At 31.7% G+C, this 16,828-nt stretch overlaps 1 protein-coding gene across 1 annotated transcript in view; it reads left to right on the top strand.

Moving 5' to 3' along the window:
- The first annotated feature begins 1,747 nt into the window (after positions 1-1,747).
- Positions 1,748-16,828, top strand: part of LOC126745662 (calcitonin receptor-like) — a 112,645-nt gene continuing 97,564 nt past the window's right edge. The window contains exon 1 of the mRNA XM_050453608.1: positions 1,748-2,034. The gene's annotated coding sequence lies outside the window, so the exon portion shown is untranslated. The remainder of the gene's footprint in view (positions 2,035-16,828) is intronic.

The raw sequence follows: 16,828 nt of genomic DNA, 5'->3' as shown, positions 1-16,828 counted from the left end.
GTATTTTTTACTATAGATGGTAGCAGTAGTAATTTACACTTAAAACAACGACTTGCAGACGTGTAGGGGAGAGTGTTCCACAATCAGACACAAAATAGATTTTGCTAAGTATTGACCTTATTTATTGAACCAACCAAAGTTTGATTATCATTAAAATAAATTAATGCTAAACATAAGTTTTTATGGTAGAACAAACATCATCCAAAAACTAATTTAAAAAAAGTTTGTACGAAGGAAGAACAGTTGTCTGTTGGTGGAACGCACATGTTCCACATCCAGACACTGCATGTTCCACAATAAGACAAAAGGTAATAATGTTTTAACGAACTTCTAAAGCTGAAAAATTTACTTGCAACTTCAAATAAGATTGTTGCCGCTTTGTTGTTCCCACATGTGCTGGTTTTGGTAACACCATCTTAATGTTTTCCAAACATACCAATGAGACGTCTTCTATTTCGGGGTAAATGAAGCTGTTATTATACTTAACGGACTTTCTCAAGAATTTGACCTCGCATTCCCTATCCTTTTTACAGAACACTTCAGCTATTTAATAAATTAATTTCTTTCTGTCCATAAATTCTATCAAAATAAATTCGCCAACTTCTGGCTCTTTATTAAGCTTATCTAAAAGTGGTGGTGGATCGATTTCTCCTACAAAATCAATTTCATCATCGGAACTTTCGGTTACAAGCACCATTTTAGTTTACACTTGATAACGGTTGCAGATACTTACCAACCGAAACGTCGTGTTACATTAAATAAATAAGACAATGCAAGTTCGACAAGATGTTTTCAATGCAACGCTGCGATGCAATTTGCAAAGTTGTCGTGTCGAACAATTGCTAATTATATTAAGACAACCGCTGAGACTAAAAGTTGTATACTCAGTAACTAATTAATTAAAAAGACGTTAGTCGTATTACCTGATGACTAAGGTCTTAAGTCTGGAATTGTCGCTTATTTGATAGAAGAAGAGCTGAGTTTGCTCATAAATATGGAGATCCGCTGATGCACATATTTATTTACAAAAGAGTAGAATTAAGATTTGCATGCGCTAATACAAGCGTTGTACTAGGCCCTTTCTTAAAAACTCCTTATATTTTACGAGAACCTTATTTGAATTCCTTATTTATGAAAGAGTCTAAGGCAGTACTACTATTATAAAATATTCTTTATAATATGCACAAGTCATAAATTGATCAAATTCACTACTGCTGATAGTCACTAACAGCATATTATATTTATTTTTATTGAAAGGGTATGAGTCAGTGACTTAAGTAGGGAGTTACTCATTGGAATTGCCTCGTTTGCTTTCTCTCAAAAGACAAAGACTTATGTAAAAATAGTGTGATTCGAAGATTAATTTTCTTTATTAAGGAGATCCACAGTGTTTTATTGTTGGCAAATATAATGACTTAAAGCAATACTAAACCTTTTAAAGATACCCTGTATACCCTACATACGTCTATAAAAAGTATAAGAAAAGCTCAGTTCCAGTTCAATCAGACCCAACTAAATTCGTCTCAATAAAAAAATCTAAACATTCCGCTACGATCAGTCAGTCAAATCTACAAATCCCCGGGACCTAATCGGTCTTTTTTTACTGTAACAACACCCCCGGGAACAAATTTAATGCCGCTCCCGTTAAAATGGAGGGAATCGAGGTGCGCACGTCCTGCGTCAAAGTTTCGCGAATTTCTTGAAATTTCTTGTTGAAATTTACCGCCAGTTTTGGCGCAAACTTCGAGCAAACCACCGCAATTGGGAAAACCGCATTCACTTGTAGTAGTAGTAGTTCGTTCATTAGCTTGCCTTAGATAATAAGTTGAGTGAGAAGAGGATTTTATTTAGGTGAAAAGACGTTCATTTTGTTAATAAGTCTCTTTCAATTATCGCAGTGATTTTTTTTATAATTGTACTAACTAGTGTGTTATTGCCTGTACAAACGTTCGGGATATACTAGTGTTTCGGGTTTAGTGTTTTGGTGTTGGCTGTAACTTCTTCTCACAGATATTTTAGTGTCATATAAAATAGGTAAAGCATTTTTATTTATAAGAAAAAAATTTGCAAATGCATATAATCACAAGAAGCTCGCTTAATTTTTAGTAAAAAAATACCGTTACTCTGTTTTATCAGAACGTAATGCCAAAAAATTAGCAACATATCCATCAACCAAACGTCATTTGTTGGTAAGTGCAAATTTACTTTTTAGTAGTTTAATAATTTCATTTCACTGAAGGTTAAAAATACTATCATTATACCATGCTTTTCTTTAAAGTCCCCCCCCCCCCCCATTTATTTTTTGAACGGGTCAAAAAAATTTTTTGAAACTTGGCATAAGTAAATTGGTCTATAGATACTATTTTTCACTGTAAACTAGGTAGTTGTAAATTCCAAGATGGCGGCTGGGCGACATCTTGGGAAAAAAATTGTAAATAGAAAGGGGGGTCGTGTGGTACCTCATTTTAAAGGTCTCAATGGGTACTTTATAACCCTGAAATATTAGACCTATATCTTAACTCGTTTTAAAATGGCGGCCTAATAAAAAAGTATTTTTTTTTATTTTAACGTTTTACATTTTTATGATTTTTGAATAGGTAAAAATCAGTGTACGAAAATAAATGCGTCACTATTTTATTTTGACATAAAAACGACCGTTCTAAATGTCAAAATAACACATAAGCGCCATCTTGAATAAATGCATTAAATAGAAATCTTGTGTTACCTCATTTAAAAGGTTTTATTGAGTACTTTTAATATTTATTACATGGACTCGGTGGACTCCGTTTTGACCTGTCTAAAAGTAACAGCCAAAAAAATACACTGTTGCGATTTTATTAACGTTTTTAATAATAATATGCAAATAATTTATAATTATTGAATTTTGGATTTAAAGATTAACTTTTTGGTTTCTAAAGACTTACTGAACCGCCCTCGTATGTCACATTTCACGTTAAAGGTTATTGAACATTATTTAGACATTCCAAAAACCAAATAGCTATTAAAAAAACTCGAAAAAAAATTTTAATATATTTTTCCTTAACCGGTAAATTACTCTTGTATCACAGTTTTTTCTTGTTTGGCAGTTTGAATTTATTGTTTTTTTCAAAATGGTTAATTCTCGTCCATTGGAGGAAAAAGTAGAAGCAATTTTTATTTATGGAGCAACGCGTAATTTTCAGAGACTGAAAGGGTTTTCAACGAACGTTTTCCTGATCGTCCTATTTGTCGTAAATATTTAAGGGAACTTGTAAATAAATTTACAACTACTGGTACTGTCCAGGATAAAAAACGCCCAGGCCATATGTCTATTTCAGAAGAAAAGCAAGTCCAAATAATTGGCGAAATAATAGAAAATCCCCAACATTCTACTCCAACTGTTGCTGATATCTGTGAAGTTTCAACTTCGACGGCATGGAGAGTTTTAAAAAAAAATAAGTTTCACCCATACAAGATCCAAATGGTCCATCAACTGACTGAAGATGATCCTGACCGAAGAGTGCAACTCTGTGAAATTATGGAGAGAGTAGAAAGGCAACCTACGTACGTGCGCAACATTTGTTTTAGCGACGAATGTACTTTTTTTTTTAATGGTAATGTCCACAGACAAAATTGTCGATATTGGAGTGATACCAATCCACAAATTTTTCGTGAAACCCGATCTCAGTATCCGCAAAAAATCAATGTATGGGCAGGAATATTAGGGAATCATATCGTAGGGCCGCTGTTTTTAGAAGAAAATTTAACAGGTGAATTGTACTTAAATATGCTGGAAAATGCTATCGATCCTCTCATAACAGAAATTGTTGAGGCTAATGTACATGAATTTGACATGGAAATTACATTTCAACAAGATGGTGCTCCTCCGCATTTTGCCAGGAATGTGAGAAATTATTTAAATGATAATTATTTTGGTCGTTGGATAGGTCGTCGGGGTCCTATTGAATGGCCAGCTCGGTCACCAGATTTAACGCCGCTAGACTTTTTTTATGGGGATACCTAAAGCAAAAGGTATACAAAACAGAACCTGCCTCAATTTTTGAGCTACGACAAAGAATCACTAACATTTGTCAAAATATTGAGGCAGATGTATTTGAAAATGTTCAACGTGAATTTTCAGATAGGTTATTTATGTGTCAAGAGGTACAAGGAAATCATTTCCAGCATCTTTTAAATTAAATATTGTTTTTCTTTTGATAAATTGTTTATTTGCTAATTGTAAATTAGTATTTTATTAAAAACGTTAATAAAATCGCAACAGTGTATTTTTTTGGCTGTTACTTTTAGACAGGTCATTGAGACCTTTAAAGTGAGGTACCACACCACTATTTAACATTTTTTCTCAAGATGTCGCCCAGCCGCCATCTTGGAATTTACAACTACCTAGTTTACAGTGAAAAATAGTATCTATAGACCAATTTACTTATGCCAAGTTTCAAAAAATTTTTTTGACCCGTTAAAAAAATAAATGGGGGAGGCGACTTCAAATAAAAGCACTGTATGTATTGAGTCCTCAATGGGAATCAAGGTATCTACTCGTATGAAAGTTTAAAATATCGGAGAACTGGTAAAGTTAATGTTATAAAACAAAAACTATGTTCTTTTATCGTAGATCCATTGCTGTATAAATAAACAAATAAATAACTATATAATAGGTTTGTAAGAAAGAATTATGTGGAATTTAAAGAAAAAAAACCTAATGGGTTTATTTTATCTATAAGTCTGATCAACAGGCCAATTTTTCACTTCTAAAATAATTTCACGAAGCTCATTAAAAAAAAAAACGAGAGATTTAAGAGGGTAAATAAACGGAAAATAGACAAATCTCGTCTGAATATATCCAACGAAAGACTAATGGCTTTTACCTTGGATTAAGTTAAAACATAGATTGGAACGTTGAGAATTTAATTAACCTGCTGAAAATATTTGAAAAGCTGTTAATTTTATATGACCTGAAGCTGTTTCATACATAAGCAATTTATGTAATAAATATTTATATACAGAGAGTGTCTGTAAAGCGTTACAAAAAACTGGCCAATTTTAGTAAGTAAACTTACCTTAGGATAAAGAAACATAGAAGAAGTGAATACCATTATAATTTCTCTCGTAGTATAAACAGATGATCAGGAACTGATATGTATATATGGCACATTTACATGAATAGAAAGCTGAAGGCATTTAAGTTAACTTAGCTGGGCATAACTTAATTAAATACGATTAGCATAAAACGTGTCGCCGTTATTTTTGTCATCCAATATATTAGTTAATTTTTTTATTATTAGAAGGTCAATATTATTTTTGATGTTTACAATAGATTAAACAGCCAATAATTATCTAATTAAAGGCGTGTTTTAAAGAATATTAAATTAAGCAAAAGATTTAGGGTTATATTATTATAAGGCTTTACTACAACTTTTTATTTTGAGACAAATATTAACTAATTTTTGACAACTTTATGTATAGTATAATGAAGCGTGTATCCCAATTATTAAAATTATAATTGAATAAAGTTTGATTTTGTATATTCTTGTAATATGTCCCAATTTTATTTAACCATAATATATTATTTGTATGTGCATGTTAAATTAACACAAGGTTTTCATTCATTACACTCCCTTGAGGATGGAATCCGAAACGTCGGCAAGAAAACGAATAGTGACTGTAATTTTTTTTACATTTCCACTTATTTTCTGTCACTTGAAGTATATTACGATTATTTAAAGCAATTTTTGTTTTTTTTTGAAAATGTACAACGGTTCTTGATAAATTGGCTTTCGTGTTTTTTTTTAATAAATTTTATGTTTGTCATAGTTTAAAAATATTATTTTTTTTCGTAGACCCCTATGACTAATTTAACGTTTGGTTGCATAACTTTAATGGATACGACTCGCATGATTCTTTTACTTAAAATATGTCTGCTTTTTAGTGGAGTTTACTGCTCAATTATGACAAGAAGACTTTTATTCACGGGCACCTGCTGTGAACGCGAACAATTATAATAATATTTGTTTTGTAATTATAATGCGAACAATAACAATAATAATAAATAAAGAGTCCGTCTTTAAAGGAGATTTTAAATTCTACAATAAAATGCAGCACAAAATTGCAGACGAAAAACAGAAAAAAGTCAAAATATTCCAGGCAATTTCCACCAATTGCCTGAACAAAACGTGAAGGTTTACCAGTGATCCTTGGAAACTGCAAATTTTTCGTTGTGCATCCTGATTTTTCCAGATTTTCCAAGTTCTTCAACTGCCTGGAAGAATTTTTAAGAATTATACCAGCGCTACAAAAAAAATAAAAAAAAAAGAATTAAAAACTCCAGTAGTGCCTGTAAGAGAAAACTACTTATTTTTGCCCTTTTTAGAACCAATTTGTAAAAATATTTATTTTCTCAATATTTTATTACAACTAAAATATGACATAATTTAATTTTATACTATCAGATCATTAAAACTATATAAGACAAACATAAATATAAAGAAATGGTATATACAGAATGGCAGACTGCTCTTATATCTTTCAGCTGGACCCTTAAAATGTGATATTTTAGCGTCCCGAGAAAACAAATATATTTCGGGAAATGTTCTTTTACAAACGTTTAATGTTACCGATCCCGTTTAATCTTCCGACTAATTTCCTAAGTATTTTTGTTTTATAACAAACATTTTTCGGTTAGAAATTCCTTTGTTGATCAAGTTGCCCTACAAAATGCTTGGTTATTAAACATAAAACAATTAGTAAAAAACATGCCTTCTTGAGTTAAATAATTAAACAAACTTTAACTATGCCATTGAATTTAGATCAAAATAACAGGCTCGCTTAAAGATGATGATACTCATATTTGGCCGACGTTTCCATCTTTATGAGATCATTCTTAGGACCCTATAAGTCAGGAATATGATATGGGGTATACATCAATAGATTCCTGTGAAGAATGTTTTTTTTTAAGTATACTTTGACCATATACGGTTAATAAATTTCTGTAAAAAAAAAAACGTTTCATTAATATTACCCTTGCCAAGTGTTGAGGTACAAATTGCTTTCTATAGATAAATTTACACCTAAAGAGAAAAAGATTGGGCTAAAAAGGGAATAAGGGATAAAACGGGAGAGGGACTTTTTAAAAGATAACAAACGTGCCCTGTGTATTTAAGAGCTTGTTTTTATTTATTTCCATTAGGAGGCGTAATGGATCCTCGGCTTATCCAATATTGTTTTTAAGTCTAATTATATCATTTATTTAAAGGACACTGACGTGTCAAATTAAATTATTATTAAGTTTATCGGATTAAATAAAGGATTTAGTTTAAGTTGAGACAGGGAAATTTAATGACCACTTTTTATGCTTCCACTAAAATTCTCTTGAAAGCATTACATTAACCCACCTTTCCAGCTTAAATGGTATTCCAAATCCTCTGGAAACACCTTAAAACGATTAGATTTTGAATGAAAAAAATATTTTCTTCCAGGCAATTGAAGCCTAGAAGTGTTTACTGTGAAAATCAAATTATTTATTGGCTGCCACTAAACAAAAAGGTGTATATGTCGAAAATTTGACCCTGGACTAACGTGGACTATAAATGGCATTTATAAAGCATACTCCTCTAAATAGGATACCTTATGTTTCATAACAATAACTCCACCAGTTCTTCGATATTTTACACTTTCAAACGAGTAGACACCTTGATAAACAAACATTTTTCTGGAAAGTAACTACAGAAAATGTTCGATATTTCAGCAGTTTGATCTTGGACTAAATTGAACCTTAAACATTATTTATGAAGAAGCTTTCTTGGAATATCATGCTTTTGATCTCATAGGAATACCTTGGCTAGTTCTTCAGATTTTACCATATGAAGTAAGTGTTTACTTGGAAAATCAAACATATTTATTAACTTCCACTGCACAAAAAGGTGTATATTTTGAAAATTTGACCCTGGACTAACGTGGACTATAAATGACATTTATAAAGCATACCCCTCTGAATAGTAGAGCTTTTGTTTTATAACAATAACTCTAACAGGTCTGAAATATTTTAGACTTTTATACGGGTAGTCACCCTGACAATTAAACATTTTTCTAGAAAGTGCCTACAAAAAATGTTCGATATTTCAGCAATTTGATCTTGGACTAAATTGAACCTTAAACATTATTTATAAAGAAGCTTTCTTGGAATATCATGCTTTTGATCTCATGTAAATACCTTGGCTAGTTCTTCAGATATTACCTTCTGAAGTGAGTATCCACTTTGAAAATCAAACATTGCCTGGAAATGATATGTCTTAGTTGTTCCAAACAGTTCAAACCTAAGGCAGTAGCTCAGATTTTGCGACCTCATTAGTCTAGAAGAGGTTTTTTTTCCAGGCATTCCAGGTCTGTTAAAGTCAACTTCCTGGAAGAAATAAATTATTTTCTTCCAGGCAACTTTCCTCGTTGAAGTTTTTAATTGATTAAATCACAAAAAAAATGCAGGTTGTTTTGTTAATGGGTAGACATTCTCTGGCCCTCTATTAAAGGTGCAATAATTCGAACTAACTTTGACATTTATAAGCCGTAACTTTATGGGCAACCCGCTTAACCAATCAGATTTGAAAGAGAGCATCATCAAATCTGGCGCCAAATTTAAATGCAATTAAGCGCGGCAAATTCAAATTCGAAGACTGGCATAAATTCAGAAAACTAGTAAGTATTACAACCTAGAATTTGTACAATTTGTACAATTTGCACCTTGTCAGTAAACCCTTAGTAAAGATCATTAAGCAATGACCCCTTTTTATGCTTTCACTAAAATTCTCTTGAAAACATTACATTAACCTACCTTTCCAGATTAATTAGTATTCCAAAGCCTCTGGAAACACCTTAACACTATTAGATTTTAAATGAAAAAAATATTTTCTTCCAGGCAATTGAAGCCTAGAAGAAGCCTCGACAGAAACTACGTGAATAAATGTCGTCTTAATGGTTAGTGCAAGTTTTTCCTAAAAAGGAGCTTCAACTGCCTGGAATAAATCAAATATTCTCGTCCAGGCAGTTGAAGCTTCTTTTAAGGAAAAATTATTTTTGTCATAAACGTCAAACGTGATTCAGATAAGGGATCGACCTAGAATTGATCAGGATAATTAGCACGTTGATTAACAATTAAGCTAAAATCAATGACACAATATTACTATTGATATAATTTAATTAGAAAGGGATAACTATGGCTAAGAAATTTAAAAAAGGACGAAAAAAATTATAGGATAACATTTGACAGATGACAGGTGTGACTTTCTTAATTACGTTGACAGATAATAAATGTCATTGAAAGATGAAGTCGTTTATTAGCCTTCTTGGGGTACAACCAGTAATAGCAGAGCAGTATTTAAATTACTATTAAATATCCTTAAAAAGATATCTGGAGTCTAATATAAAGGCAGGGGGTAATATTTGAAATTTTGACATGGCACATTACAATTTCTATAAGAACCCACATAATGTAACGAGCTTAACAGCCTCGAATAAATCAGCTACTAGACCTGAAGGTGCGACAAGGATGGAACGAGGAGTGACACAACGCGACATCTCTGAACATACGTAGAAAGTCGGCAAAACAGTGGTCTACCTAATAAGGTACACTTGCAGCTAAGAGGTTAGTTCAAGTCTGAATATTGGCGCGAATTTTGAAATGGAAATAAATAATAGGAAGGTTTAGTGTGTACGTGTTTCATAAACACATTACGTTTCATTGTTGAATTAAATCATGTAATTTCTATATAATAATACCCAGAAGCCAGAGTTTGGTAATCAAATGTTATATAAACCACAAGACTTCTTTATTCTATATCTAATTGTAATGCACGAATTATAAAATTGCATGCATGCCAGGATATGGTGGCCATGTGTGGCCTCTCAATTGCCAACAGGTGCATTTTGGTTGTTATAAAGCACGTGAAAATTTCCTACAAAAAAACTACTAATTGCATTTTTGGCACAGATCAAGTGCAAATTACTATAAACCATATAAATGTTGTTTTAAGACAGTTTACATACACTGAATCATCTTTGATTACTTTATATTAAGTGAAGTCAGATTAGCTTGTTCTAAAGTAGACTAGAAATAAATAATCAAAGCCCACCAAGGACACTTCAGTATTCCATGTGGATTCATTGAGTTTTTTGGGGTCAAGTATATATTTTAAGACCAAGAACTCCTGGAAACAAATAAATAACTCTCAAATTATTTCAGGAAAGGACAGAATTAGTATGCTGTGACTAAAATAGTAAAAAGCCTTTGAAAAATCAAAGAATACCATTGCAGTCACTTCTCTCATTTATTTAGACGTAAAAAATGCCATGGAACTTATTCACTAATAGTGACAATTGAAAATTTAAAAGTGAACAACCGGAAATTTGATATTTTATTCATACAACGCGTATAACTTTATCTCTAAATAAAACCGTTTGTTTAGCAAAAAACGGAAACGATTCTGAACAAACTTGCCAAGTGTTGAGGTACAAATTGCTTTCTATAGATAAATTTACACCTAAAGAGAAAAAGATAGGGCTAAAAAGGGAATAAGGGATAAAACGGGAGAGGGAATTTTTAAAAGATAACAAACGTGCCCTGTGTATTTAAGAGCTTGTTTTTATTTATTTCCATTAAGAGGCGTAATGGATCCTCGGCTTATCCAATATTGTTTTTAAGTCTAATTATATCATTTCTTTAAAGGGCACTGACGTGTCAAATTAAATTAATATTAAGTTTATCGGATTAAATAAAGGATTTCGCTTAAGTTGAGACAGGGAAACTTAATGACCACTTTTTATGCTTCCACTAAAATTCTCTTGAAATTATTATATTAAACCACCTTTCCAGATTAATTGGTATTCCAAATCCTCTGGAAACACCTTAAAACGATTAGATTTTGAATGAAAAAATTATTTTTTTCCAGGCAATTGAAGCCTAGAAGTGTTTACTGTGAAAATCAAATTATTTATTGGCTGCCACTAAACAAAAAGGTGTATATTTCGGAGATTTGATCCTGGACTAACGTGGACTATAAATGACATTTATAAAGCACTCTAAATAGGATACCTTATGTTTCATAACAATAACTCCACCAGTTCTTCGATATTTTAGACTTTCAAACAAGTTGATATCTTGATAATCAAACATTTTTCTGGAAAGTAACTACAGAAAATGTTCGATATTTCAGCATTTTGATCTTGGACTAAATTGAACCTTAAACATTATTTATGAAGAAGCTTTCTTGGAATATCATGCTTTTGATCTCAAATGAATACCTTGGCTAGTTCTTCAGATTTTACCATATGAAGTAAGTGTTTACTTTGAAAATCAAAAATATTTATTGGCTGCCACTAAACAAAAAGGTGTATATTTCGGAGATTTGATCCTGGACTAACGTGGACTATAAATGACATTTTAAAGCATACTCCTCTGAATAGTAAAGTTTTTGTTTTATAACAACAACTCTAACAGTTTTGGAATATTTTAGACTTTTATACGGGTAGTCACCCTGACAATTAAACATTTTTCTAGAAAGTGCCTACAAAAAATGTTCGATATTTCAGCAATTTGATCTTGGACTAAATTGAACCTTAAACATTACTTATAAAGTAGCCTTCTTAGAATATCATGCTTTTGGTCTCGTAAGAATACCTTTGCTAGTTCTTTAGATTTTACCTTCTGAAGTGAGTATCCACTTTGAACATCAAACATTGCCTGGAAATGATATAATATCTTAGTTGTTCCAGACAGTCAAACTTAAGGCAGTAACTCTTCATCTGGCATTTCAGGTCTGTTAAAGTCAACTTTCTGAAAGAAATAAATTATTTTCTTCCAGGCAACTTTCCTCGTTGAAGGTTTTAAGTGATTAAATTACAAAAAAAATGCAGGTTGTTTCAGTAACGGGTCGAAATTCGCTAGCCTTCTTCTAAAAGTGCAATAATTCGAACTAATTTTGACTTTTATAAGCCGTACCTTTATTGACAGCCCATTTAAGCAATCAGATTTGAAAGAGAGCGTCATCAAATCTGGCGCCAAATTCGAATTCAATTAGGCGCGGCAAATTCATATTCGAAGACTAGAATGAATTCAGAAAACTAGTAAGTGTCAGAACCTAGGGGTACTCTATAGATTATTTTCATTGACAACCAAAATACCACCCTTCCATTATTTGAATATTTTGTTCCTCTTTCCTTGTCGGTAAACCCTTGGTAAAGATTATCAAGCAATCACCACTTTTTATGCTTCCACTGTAATTCTCTTAAAATTATTACATTAACCTACCTTTCCAGATTAATTGGTATTCCAAATCCTCTGGAAACACCTTAAGACTATTAAATTTTAAATGGAAAATTTATTTTTTTCCAGGCAATTGATCTAGGCTTCAAGCCTTTTAGTGCAAGGTTTTCTAAAAAAGGAGCTTCAACTGCCTGGAATAAATGAAATATTCTCGTCCAGGCAGTTAAAGCTTCTTTTAAAGAAAAATTATTAATTAATTATTAATTTATTAATAAGGGAGAGGGAATTTTTAAAAGATAACAAACGTGCCCTGTGATTTTAAGAGCTTGTTTTTATTTATTTCCATTAGGAGGCATACTGGATCCTCGGCTTATCCAATATTGTTTTTAAGTCTAATTATATCATTTATTTAAAGGACACTGTGTCAAATTAAATTAATATTAAGTTTATCGGATTAAATAAAGGATTTAGCTTAGGTTGACAAGGGGAAATTTAATATGTTAAATTAGGATTTATTTAAGGGTTAAATGTTAAAAGGTGTTTTTTTGCTTGGTTCATTTATCCATTCATTCCAGTGCACAAATTAAAAAAAAATTATCTGTTTGGGTTAAAATATTCCCGAAAATACCGTAGCAAACTTTTTAAATTGTCACTTTTCAACATTACCCAGATGCCTCGTTTCTCACTTGCCATACTTCGCTATTTACCTCGATTATTTAGAACTCGGGAAGTTGCCTAAGGGAATAACCCAAAGAAATTAAAACAAGGCTTGTCTAGAGAAAGAGATTTTTAATTTAAGTTTTCGAACGAGTTAAGAAGTACTTTGAGCGAACAGCAATGCGAATACTTTGGTGTTGGTTTGAAGGTAAAAGTGCCTTAAAAACATGCTAAATTATTACTGGAATAAAATGAGAAATCATATCCAAGATATGGAATTTTGTTCTGGGGTCTGGAAAAATGCACTTGACATAAGTCCATTTTTCTTGATTTGATCTTTCACAAGCAGTTGTTGAAAGGCAAATCGAATGAAATGTATCAGTAACCAGACACACACACGCAGTTCAATTTATTTTGCGTAAGGTAAGATGCCACCCCCATAAATTCAGGAAGATTTACCAAGGGAATTCGAGCTGCGAACATTTCATTTTCCCTCTCAAAGTTATATGGATCGATGAAAGTATGGTCTTATATAAAAAAAAATATTCAGACATTGAGTGTTGAATTTTTAGGAACCAAAATACTTTATTTACCATAATATATTTCTAGTTTGTTTTTTAAATGAAAATTAGAAACTTTATCAGATGGCAGCTAAAATGACGATAGAAAATAAAATACACATTTAAAAAGTGACTTGAGCCTACTAGAAACACTTATTTACACTGCATTTGCTTCCTGCTATTTATTGCGATTTAAAAGTCGCGCCAATTTTCAAACTGGCCTCCTAGCGGCGAGTTCCGGAACTCTCCAATTTTTTACGTGCGTTCACAGATGCCGCGCGGTATTGCTTATGCTTTTGCACATAATTCTAGGAAAGCTTGAGAGGATCTTTTGCATCAATTTCTTGAAAAGTGTATTGGAGCTGCCAGGGAAGTGTCTTGGCCAGCACGAACTCCGGATTTAACTCCACTGGACTTTTTCATCAGGGGTTTTGTCAACAAATTTTGGTCTAAATAGATGAAAAAGATTAAAGGTACCTTTAATGAATTATTCCAGGAACTCAAAGTCAAGAAAATCACTAGGAGAGGTCTGGAAGTACCTAAACGATTATTCTAAGCACTCAAATGCCTGGAATAAAATTCTATAATTGCTTTTAGAAAGTCCAAATACAGGAAAAAGGCTTAAAGGTACTTAACAGATTATTTCAAGGACTAAAAGTCAATAAAATTACCCTGCAGCAAAATTCTAAAAATTTCAAATTTTGAGAGTTACAAGCTATTACTGTAGACTTAGACGTATTAGTGAAATCTTCATGATCCAACGTCAATATAATGCCTAAAATAATTTCTGTGGATAAAATACTGTAGATAAAATCAAAAGAAATATCTATAAACCATTTTCACACTTCAAAAATTCAAGCAGGATTTTTAATCAAATTTCAGTACTTTCAAAATTTGATTTTTTGTTCATTTTTATATACTCGATAAATTGTTTATAAAAAATGTAAATAATTAATTATTTATTCCAGGCACTCAAAGTCAATAAAATCACTGTGAAATGTACAAAGGCATATTCCAAGCACTCAAATGCCTAAAAAATTAGGAAACAACCCGACTGCCTGGAAGAAATAAAAAATTTAAATTATAAAAATAAAAATCTCAAGGGATCAAAGGGCTTGGTATGGACAAACAAGTTTCTATAAATAATTTTTAAAAAACAGTCAAAAACTTAAGAAATCCAATGAAAAAAGGCATCAAGAAGGAGAGTTCTAGTGCCATGGCCAGCGAGATCTCCCGATTAAACTCCACTGGACTTCTTCATCAGGGGTTTTTTCAAAAAATTTCAATCTGAATAGATGAAGAAGGTTAATGGTATCTTTAAAGAATTATTCCAGGCACTCAAAGTCAACAAAATCACTAGCAGAGATCTAACTAGTTAAATGCCTGGAATAAAATTCTATAATTACTTTTAGACAGTCCAAATACATAAAAGAGGCTTAAAGGTACTTAATAGATTATTCCAAGGACTCAAAGTCAATAAAATTACCCTGCAGCAAAATTCTAAAAGTTTGAAACTTTGACTGAGTTTAAAAATAGATTTTTCTTCTAAAATCATAGTCTTTGAATTTAAAAGATTTTTCCTTTCCTTTCAAGGGAGCAGCTTGTGACTCATGGTGTTCCTTAGGGTTCAGTTCTTGGGCCACTTTTATACCACATTTATATTAATGACATGGCCAATCTTAGGATCTCAGGTAAATTCATTCAGTTTGCGGATGATTCAACAATTTTATGGCATGACACCAGTGCGATGAATCTAAATACCATAGTTAACAGAGATATTGTTGAAATCAAGAAATGGTGTGATTCCAACAAACTGTGTTTCAATATTTCAAAAACTAGTGTTATGAATTTTAAATGCAATTTAAATAATGTATTTTGGAGAATCACATTGTAAACAAATTTTTAGGTTCATTTATTGATAATAAACTAAAATTTGAGGGCCATATCACGCAATTGTGTAGAAAAATATCAGCAAATTGTTATGCTTTTAAAGTGGTCGCGGGAGAGGTTGATTTTGACATGGCGAGAAATGTTTATTTTTTTTTAATTGAGTCCCATTTAAGGTTCCTATAAATAAAATACTGTGAATGAAATTAAAAGAATTATCTCTGGACCATTTTTACACTTATGTGCGAAATTTCAGCGCAATTCCAAAAATTCAAGCAGGATTTTTATTTAAATTTTAGTACTTTCAAAATTTGATTTTTTGTTCATTTTTATAAAAGCGATAAATTGTTTATAAAAAATGTAAATAATTAATTATTTATTCCAGGCACTCAAAGTCAATAAAATCACTGTGAAATGTATAAAGGCATATTCCAAGCACTCAAATGCCTAAAAAATTAGGAAACAACCCGACTGCCTGGAAGAAATAAAAAATTTAAATTATAAAAATAGAAATCTCAAGGGATCAAAGGGCTTGGTATGGACAAACAAGTTTCTATAGATAAATTTTAAAAAACAGTCAAAAACTTAAGAAATCCAATGAAAAAAGGCATCAAGAAGGAGAGTTCTAGTGCCATGGCCAGCGAGATCTCCCGATTAAACTCCACTGGACTTCTTCATCAGGGGTTTTTTCAAAAAATTTCAATCTGAATAGATGAAGAAGGTTAATGGTATCTTTAAAGAATTATTCCAGGCACTCAAAGTCAACAAAATCACTAGCAGAGATCTAACTAGTTAAATGCCTGGAATAAAATTCTATAATTACTTTTAGACAGTCCAAATACATAAAAGAGGCTTAAAGGTACTTAATAGATTATTCCAAGGACTCAAAGTCAATAAAATTACCCTGCAGCAAAATTCTAAAAGTTTGAAACTTTGACTGAGTTTAAAAATAGATTTTTCTTCTAAAATCATAGTCTTTGAATTTAAAAGATTTTTCCCTTTCCTTTCAAGGGAGCAACTTGTGACTCATGGTGTTCCTCAGGGTTCAGTTCTTGGGCCACTTTTATACCACATTTATATTAATGACATGGCCAATCTTAGGATCTCAGGTAAATTCATTCAGTTTGCGGATAATTCAACAATTTTATGGCATGACACCAGTGCGATGAATCTAAATACCATAGTTAACAGAGATATTGTTGAAATCAAGAAATGGTGTGATTCCAACAAACTGTGTTTCAATATTTCAAAAACTAGTGTTATGAATTTTAAATGCAATTTAAATAATGTATTTTGGAGAATCACATTCTAAACAAATTTTTAGGTTTATTTATTGATAATAAACTAAAATTTGAGGGCCATATCACGCAATTGTGTAGAGTTCGAGAGGTTGATTTTGACATGGCGAGAAATGTTTATTTTTTTTTAATTGAGTCCCATTTAAGGTTCCTATAAATAAAATACTGTAGATGAAATT

The sequence above is a fragment of the Anthonomus grandis genome, chromosome 16 (genome assembly GCF_022605725.1).
Source record: "Anthonomus grandis grandis chromosome 16, icAntGran1.3, whole genome shotgun sequence".
Classification (NCBI taxonomy): Eukaryota; Metazoa; Arthropoda; class Insecta; order Coleoptera; family Curculionidae; genus Anthonomus; species Anthonomus grandis.
The sequence above is the reverse complement of the archived record's forward strand: the minus strand, read 5'-3'. Positions and strand labels throughout refer to the sequence as shown.